General features: G+C 42.1%; 1 non-coding gene across 1 annotated transcript; it reads right to left on the bottom strand.

Annotated features, from left to right (window-relative positions):
* Nucleotides 1–8,745: 8,745 nt before the first annotated feature.
* Nucleotides 8,746–8,817, bottom strand: TRNAQ-CUG (transfer RNA glutamine (anticodon CUG)). Its single transcript has one exon. It is a non-coding gene; the product is annotated as a tRNA-Gln (tRNA).
* Nucleotides 8,818–9,238: the final 421 nt, after the last annotated feature.

The raw sequence follows: 9,238 nt of genomic DNA, 5'->3' as shown, positions 1-9,238 counted from the left end.
ATAATATAATCATCATCTGGGAACATTGCCTGGCGCATAGTAGGCACTCATTAAAGATGTGTTAACTGGATGAATATCTCAATGCTGTGGGAGTGATAGACTCAGGATGTCCTAGATATAACTGGGTACTAAGTTGTTACCAACTGCAAGTGCCCTAAAAGTTCAGAGCACTAGGGTATGAACAAGAACCGGGCTTGAAGGAAGGCTAGAGTCTGGAAATGTAGGGTAGACCAGTACACATCCATTCTGAAAAGAAAGGAGTATCAGTTCACTGCTGGGAGTAAAGGATTAAAAAAAATAAAAAAGCACAAAGCAGGGTTTCTTTACCATCTGAGCCGCCAGGGAAGCACCTGAAGCAGGGTTTCTTAGTCCAGGACACTTGGAGCTTCTGGGCATCTATGAAGCCCCAGAGATTATGTGTGAAATCCTAGGTATTTATACATCCTAGGATTCTTTTCCTGGGCAAAGAGACTAGAACTTCATCAGATGGTCAAAGGAGTCCACTCTCCCTCACCAGGTTAGGACCCTCGGGGAGAGAACAAGCAGCCTATTCTAGGTAGCCTGTGAGCCATTTACTGATTACAAACAATTACGGCAGTGGAATCCCAGCACAATCAACCTCAGGTCTGAGTGTGCTAGATGCTTTCAACCCTGCGTTTGAGTGGCATTTTAGCAGTGTCCTTGCTGCTTCTTGTCAATCCAGACCTGTCCCTGTTGTCAGGGCATCCTCAGCAGTTGATGAAGGTGCCTCATTCCAAAGGCTATTTATATGCACCCAAGTCCTTCTCCTTGAGTTTCCAGTGGGGACAATGGTCTCTTGTTAGGTTGTCAACTGTTGACATTTCTCTGATCTTTTCTTACAGTTTCTGTTCAGCAGCAATTGCTGCAACCACTTAAGCACTGAACAAGCAACTGATTGGAGCAGATTTAATAAACCTCCTGGAGAAGGAGGCTGCATGCTTATGGACTTTCATGGTACTTTCATGGTAGTGCATAATGGACCAGGTGCTCTTCCACCCACCTGCTTATGCTACCATAATAAGCACAAAATCTACATATCTGGAGGAAAACAGTATTTTCTGAAACAATAATAGATGCAGGAAATTTGTATGTTGTGGGTAAATGTCTCCATGGTTTAACTTTGCACCATTCTATTTTGGTTAAAAATATCTACAAGGTCATCCCTTACCATCTTCCTTTTAAAATGCACTGGTAATTCAGGACTTTCCTGGTGGTCCAGTGGTTAAGATTCTGAGCTTCCAATGCAAGGAGGTGCAGGTTTGATCCCTGGTCAGGGAATGAAGATCCTGCACACCATAGGGTGTGGCCAAAAAAATAATAAAATACCCTGGTAATTGAAATGGCCCGTTTTTCATCAGAAACTGGGGATTTTGAAAGGAGTTTGAGGGAGAACGGATACATGTATATGTATGACTGAGTTGCTCTGCTGTGCACTTGAAACTATCACAACAGTGTTAATTGACTGTTCAGTTCAGTTCAGTTGCTCAGTCGTGTCTGACTGTTCGCGACCCCATGAACTGCAGCACATCAGGCCTCCATATCCATCACCAACTGCTGAAGTCTACCCAAACCCATGTCCATCGAGTCAGTGATGCCGTCCAGCCATCTCATCCTCTGTTGTCCCGTTATCCTCCTGCCCCCAATCCCTCCCAGCATCAGGGTCTTTTCCAATGAGTCAACTCTTTGCGTCAGGTGGCCAAAGTACTTGAGTTTCAGCTTTAGCATCAGTCCTTCCAATGAACACCCAGGACTGATCTCCTTTAGGATGGACTGGTTGGATCTCCTTGCAGTCCAAGAGACTCTCAAGAGTCTTCTCCAACACCACAGTTCAAAAGCATCAATTCTTCGGTGCTCAGCTTTCTTTATAGTCCAACTCTCACATCCATATACGACCACTGGAAAAACCATAGCCTTGACTAGACAGCCCTTTGTTGGCAAAGTAATGTCTCTGCCTTTCAATATGCTATCTACTCCAATATAAAATTAAAAGTTTAAAAAATGGTTTAAAGAATTGGAGTTTTGCAAAATAGCAGTTAGAAATTCCTCTGTTTGAGGAGACAGGCAATGTTTAAAGTTCTTTGAATAAAATAACCTTAGAGTAGAAATCTTAGCAACCAGTTTGTATTAATAGAAGTACAGCATTCAGAATGAGAGGAACGATAGTCCCTGTCTCCCTAGGGCTAGACACACCACATAAGAAATCCTTTTTATTCAATATTTAATGCCCCATTAGAAGGGGGATAGCAACAGACACATGAAGCTGGTGCTCTGGAAATAAAGGCAAATGGCAGTGGCTAACTTTTGCAGAGTCCTTACTAAGGCCTGGGTGCCGTGCTTTGTATTGTACATTTAATCTTCACAACACTACTAATATACTACTATTAACAGTAGGGCACTACTACTATTATCTCCGTTTTACAAGTAAACTCAGGTTATGCAGATTGGTAAGTGGCAGAGCTGGAATAACACTTGTTCTGTCTGACTCCAGTGGACCCTCAGCATAGGCAGTTGGCGTATTTTCAGTTACTCTTGCTAGAGATGATTGGCAATTATGACAATGAAATCATTGCCACTGTATGTGTGTGCACATTAGCCATTTCACCGGTCAGCACATACACACTGTGAGGGCAGTGCCCATACTAATGACGCACATATTGACCTCAGGTTTAGCACAGAGCTGGGCACATGGTAGGTCTTCCTTACTTCTTTTTTTACTGAATACAATAACTAACTTCAGAATATTTCAAAAAAACCAACTCACCCATCAGATTATTCAAAGTGTAGGGGGAAAAGCACATTCTAGAGGGTATAAGTTGTTACAAGTCATTTTAGAGGACAGTTTGCAATAATGATCACAATCTGTAATGTGTAAACCCCTTTATACACACATACAAAGAAACATGCACATATATACACAAAGATGTCATACACATACTTACACCAAGAAACATACACATATATATACACACAAAGATGTCAATATATATATGTATGTATGAAGTGAAGTGAAGTCGCTCAGTCGTGTCCGACTCTGCGACCCCATGGACTATAGCCCACCAGGTTCCTCCTTCCAAGGGATTCTCCAGGCAAGAATACTGGAGTGGATTGCCATTTCCTTCTCCAGGGGATCTTCCCGACCCAGGGATCGAACCCTGGTCTCCCGCCTTGCAGGCAGACGCTTTAACCTCTGAGCCACCAGGGAAGCCCTATATGTATATACTTATATACATTTATTTGCAGAGATATGCACACAAAAAATACATGTGTATATATACATGCATTTACATATGTGTGCGTATTCATTACAGTTCTGTTTGTGTTAGGAAAATAAAATGGAAATAACCTAAATATCCATCAATAGGGAGATGATTTTTTAAAATTATGATACAACCATACAATGCAATACTATGTAGCCATTAAAATATTGAAGCAGATATATTAACTACGTAAAACTGCTAATTCCTTCCTGTTTAGATCTACAAATATAAGAATTTCATATAGTTCAACTTTATCCATGTGCAGATATGAACAATTTCTAAGCATATTAGAAACTGAAAAAGGCAAGTTGTAAAGTATGATGTAGTTATGTTTAAACATAAGAAGCAAAAATATAGAAAATAAATGAGAGATACTCACCAAAGAATGAACATGGTTATTTCTCAGCCTTTTACAATGAGAATTTTTAATAATTTCTTTTTAAAATGTGTTTACTACAAGTAATTCCAAAGGGTTTATATCTTTTGTAAGCATTTCTCTCTGATCTATAATTTCCAAACACCATGAACTCACCATCTTTCTCCTCTGGCACAGATGAGGAGAGTAATGAAGAATTAGACTTAATTATTCAGGCAAAGAAATCCAGATTATGAGAACAAGGCAAAAAGCAGAACTTTGTCTTGGATTATCTCGAGACAATTGCCTGAAATTTTCCTGCTTACATTTCCTGTTTGAACCTGGCTTTTCAGATTAATGTGAGTGATCTGTTTTTTTGTGATTCAGAACCTCACAGAACTTGGCAGGCAAAGAAACGCGAAGAAAGGAAGAAAAGGAAAGGGGAAAAGTGGGGGGAGCAAAAGAAGATGGGCAGCATTTGAGAAGGCTTTATAAAGCCATATAACACACCCCTTACCCTCTGGGAACAAAGGGACAAAGCTAATGGGAGACAACAGATGTTCTCCTTTCCAAACCATGAAAGCATAGCACTCTACACCCAGAACTCCTCCTCATTCCAAGGAGCGTCTAATACCTTTTACTGGAATATCTGTACAACAAAGGAGTTTTTTTCTGTTTCTTTAAATGATGGGTGTTAAAGGAAAAATTACTGTTACCAGGTACTTATCAAGTGTGAGTTATTCAAATTGTTGTCTTCTCTTGATTCTTATTTCTCTAAATCAGCTTTATTGGGGGTAGAGTTAACACAAGGTAAAAATGTATCCATTTAAATTGTACATATCCATGAGTTTTCACAAGTAATACATTCCCTGATAGCTCAGTTGGTAAAGAATCCACCTGCAATGAAGGAGACTCCGGTTCGAATCCTGAATCGGGAAGATCCGACCCACTCCAGTATTCTTGGGCTTCTCTTGTGGTTCAGCTGGTAAAGAAGCCATCTGTGATGAGGGAGACCTGAGTTCAATCCCTTCCCCAGTTGGGAGGATCCCCTGGAGAAGGGAAAGGCCACCTACTCCAGTATTCTGGCCTGGAGAATTCCATGGACTGTATAGTCCATGGGGTCACAAAGAATCGGACACGACTGAGCAACTTTCACTTTCTTTCACATTCATATAGCCACCACCATAATCAATTTTGGATGAGGTTCCATCATCCAAAAACATTGCCTTGTGCCAGTCAGTCCCCACTCCTCCTTCTGGCTCCAAACACCGATCTGCTTTCTATCACTATAGATTACATTTGTCTTTTCTTGCATTTCAAATAAATAGAATCATACAGTATGCACATTTTTGTATGTGTCTTCTTTCACTCAACATGATGTTTTTGAGATTTACCCATCTTACTGTGTGCACTTATAATTCATTCCTTTTTATTGCTGGTTTCTATTGGGTTCCATGGTCTGGCTACACTATAAGCACAGTTTATCCATTCACTCACTTAAGGACATTTTGGTTACTTCTAGTCTTTGGCTGTTATGAAGAAAGTTGAACATTAGGTTGATTCTTACTTTTGCAGTGATTTTTCTTCTCCAATATAGTCATTTGTTTTAAAATTAGCAATAAAATAATCAATATTACATTAAAAACAACAACAAAAAATAACTCCAAGTTGATTTGAAACTGATTTGAAATTAAAATCATCCATTTGGTTGGGCCATAGAGATGAGAAATAAAACTAGGTATCTTAGATACCTACTGGTATTGTTTAGCCTCCAAGTCATGTCTGACTGTTTCGCAACCCCATGGACTACAGCCCACCAGGCTCTGCTATCCACGGGATTTCCCAGGCAAGAATACTGGAGTGGGTTACCATTTTCTCCTGCAGGGGATCTTCCTGACCCAGGAATCAAACCTAGGTTTCCCGCTTGGCAGGCAGATTCTTTACCACTGAGCCACCAGGGAATTCCCTAAACACCTACTAGGTGCTCATTAATATGCACAGATTATCACTTAAATCTTCACAAAAACACTAAATCATGAGGTAGCTATTATTCTTATTTTACTAATAAGGAAATAGGGGCACCAAGAGGTTAAAGAACTTGTCCACGGTCACAGAGTGACTAGGCAATAAACCCAGGAATTTTCACCCAGACCTGCCTGACTCCCATCTGATGCTCAGCAGCCCTACTTCTCATTGCTGCATCTCTGGCAGGAGGCCTGGTAAAGAGGCTCAAAGGCAGACAGTTTTGATTAAAATTTTGTGTTGATCTAGACGGGGGAAGCAGGAGAGGGAAGATGGCAGTGATTGGGTAAAGAGAGGAAAGAGGATGAAAGAAGAGGAGGGAAAGCAGCACTCTGTCCATCTTGACAGATTAAGGAGTCTGAAGATCCAGCAGGGAGTTGGCCTCCCTGGAAACTGCCTAAGGCCTGAAACATTTCTGTTCACAGTTGAAGGCAAAACCTTATCCAGCCCTGGCAGCTCCTTCCCTCTACATCAGGGCCCCACCTCTGGAGCCTGACACTCTCAGCAATCCAGGAGGAGGAGCACCTTTTCAGTTGGGTCAACACTGCTGTTTTGCATGGAGTGAACACCACTCACCTTTGCCTCTGAAGTCAAGAAAAAATCTGGGCCTGGAATTAGAGAAACTGAAAACAAGTAAAATGACTCATTTTAAACAGTTTGAAGAGTGGAAAGTTTAATGATTTAGCTCAAAATTAATTCAATGCCTACAAACAGAAAAAGAAGCCAAAGTGAAAGAGGGAAATGCAGAAAGTCTATGGCCCTCAGTATGTGTCAAACACCGAGCTCACAATTTTTCCTGTATTAATTGAGCTGATCTTCATAATCCTATCATACACAGGATTATAAATAGTACATAATAGTAGAAGAAGTCTGTACTATTTTTATTCCTCTTTCATACATGATGAAATCATGCCTCAAAGAGGTTAAATATCTGCCCAGGGTGATACAGTAAATGGCAGAGACAGTACTCAAGCTCACTAACCACTACTGTTTTGTTCCCAGGGGCTATATGCCAGAGACTGTGTATACATACATTTATAAAAAAATGTTTAAAACACGGTACCAACATTTGGAGAGCTCATGAGTAAGCATTGGACATTGCTTTCATTTCGGGGACTTCCCTGGTGGTCCCCTGGCTGAGACTCTGCTCCCAATGCAAGAGGCCTGTGTTCGACCCCTGATCAAGGAACTAGATTCTACATGTGGCAACCAAGTCATCACATGCCACAACTAAGATCCAAAAGAACCAAATAAACTAGTCTATATATATATACACATATCCTTATATTTTAAAAGGAAGAGAAACCAATAATTATGTAAAAGTGGAGAAGAGGAGGAAAGGAGAGGGAGAGAAAGAGGAAGACCAAAACTCCCACCTGCTTCTTGAAATCCTCCCAGATCACAGGACCCCAGGATTGGGAAACAGAGTGCTTGTCATACAGTTAATTCTCTCAGTTCAGTTCAGTCACTCAGTCGTGTCCGACTCTTTGCAACCCCATGCATGAATCGCAGCACGCCAGGCCTTCCTGTCCATCACCATCTCCCGGCGTTCACTCAGACTCATGTCCATCAAGTTGGTGATGCCATCCAGCCATCTCATCCTCGGTCATCCCTTTCTCCTCCTGCCCCCAATCCCTCCCAGCATCAGAGTCTTTTCCAATGAGTCAACTCTTCGCATGAGGTGGCCAAAGTACTGGAGTTTCAGCTTTAGCATCAGTCCTTCCAGTGAACACCCAGGATTGATCTCCTTTAGGATGGACTGGTTGGATCTCCTTGCAGTCCAAGGGACTCGCAAGAGTCTTCTCCAACACCACAGTTCAAAAGCATCAGTTCTTCGGTGCTCAGCTTTCTTCACAGTCCAACTCTCGCATCCATACATGACCACTGGAAAATCCATAGCCTTGACTAAACGGACCTTTGTTGGCAAAGTAATGTCTCTGCTTTTCAATATGCTGTCTATGTTGGTCATAACTTTTCTTCCAAGGAGTAAGCGTCTTTTAATTTCATGGCTGCAGTCACCATCTGCAGTGATTTTGGAGCCCAAAAAGATAAACCTGATACTGTTTCTACTGTTTCCCCATCTATTTCCCATGAAGTGATGGGACTAGATATCCTGGAATGTGAAGTCAAGTGGGCCTTAGAAAGCATCACTATGAACAAAGCTAGTGGAGGTGATGGAATTCCAGTTGAGTCGTTTCAAATTCTGAAAGATGATGCTGTGAAAGTGCTGCACTCAATATGCCAGCAAATTTGGAAAACTCAGCAGTGGCCACAGGACTGGAAAAGGTCAGTTTTCATTCCAATCCCAAAGAAAGGCAATGCCAAAGAATGCTCAAACTACCGCACAATCGCACTCATCTCACACGCTAGTAAAGTCAAAATTCTCCAAGCCAGGCTCCAGCAATATGTGAACCATGAACTTCCAGATGTTCAAGCTGGTTTTACAAAAGGCAGAGGAACCAGAGATCAAATTGCCGACATCTGCTGGATCATGGAAAAGGCAAGAGAGTTCCAGAAAAAACATCTATTTCTGCTTTATTGACTATGCCAAAGCCTTTGAATGGATCACAATAAACTGTGGAAAATTCTGAAAGAGATGGGAATACCAGACCACCTGACCTGCCTCTTGAGAAACCTATATGCAGGTCAGGAAGCAACAGTTAGAACTGGACATGAAGCAACAGACTGGTTCCAAATAGGAAAAGGAGTACATCAAGGCTGTATATTGTCACCCTGCTTATTTAACTTATATTTAACTTATAGTTCTCTCAGCAGATGTCCAAATCGTCCATAGCCCGTCTCCATGGCCTCATGCTTTGAATACCTCCAAAGAGGAAGTATGGAGACAAAGTGAAGTGAAGTGAAGTCGCTCAGTCATGTCCGACTCTTGCGACCCCATGGACTGTAGCCTACGAGGCTTCTCTGTCCATGGCATTTTCCAGGCAAGAGTACTGGAGTGGGTTGCCATTTCCTTTTCCAGGGGATCTTCCCCACCAAGGGATCGAACCCGGGTCTCCTGCATTACAGGCAGATGCTTTACCGTCTGAGCTGCGAGGGAAGCCTCTAAAGTGTTCTTCTAACTAGGAAGAGAGGTCCCACTGAGATTTGAACTCGGATCACTGGATTCAGAGTCCAGAGTGCTCACAATTACACTATGGAACCCCCTACTTCCCTGGTGGCTCAGATGGTAAAGCATCTGCCTACAGTGTGGGAGACCTGGGTTCAATCCCTGGGTCGGGAAGATCTCCTGCAGAAGGGAATGGCAACCCACTCCAATACTCTTGCCTGGAAAACCCCATGGACAGAGGAGCCTGGTAGGCTACAGTCCATGGGGTTGCGACAGATGCAACTGAGCAACTTCACTTTTGGCTGATGTGTGAAACACTGACCCTTGCTTCTCCCTCTGTCTCCCTCCCTGTCTCCCTAGTGATGAAAAACCCCAGCTCAGCTCATTTTCTCCCTTTCTGATTTCTTTTATCTTTTACTCTCTTTGACAGCCATTTTGGACACCTAATCATATGCTGTGTTTTATTGTTTCTCAATTACTTTGTATGCATGAGTCATACATGCTGAGGACAGCCAG

The sequence above is a fragment of the Capricornis sumatraensis genome, chromosome 2 (genome assembly GCF_032405125.1).
Source record: "Capricornis sumatraensis isolate serow.1 chromosome 2, serow.2, whole genome shotgun sequence".
Lineage (NCBI taxonomy): Eukaryota > Metazoa > Chordata > Mammalia > Artiodactyla > Bovidae > Capricornis > Capricornis sumatraensis.
Note: the sequence above shows the minus strand (reverse complement) of the source record. Positions and strands in the feature narration are given on the sequence as shown.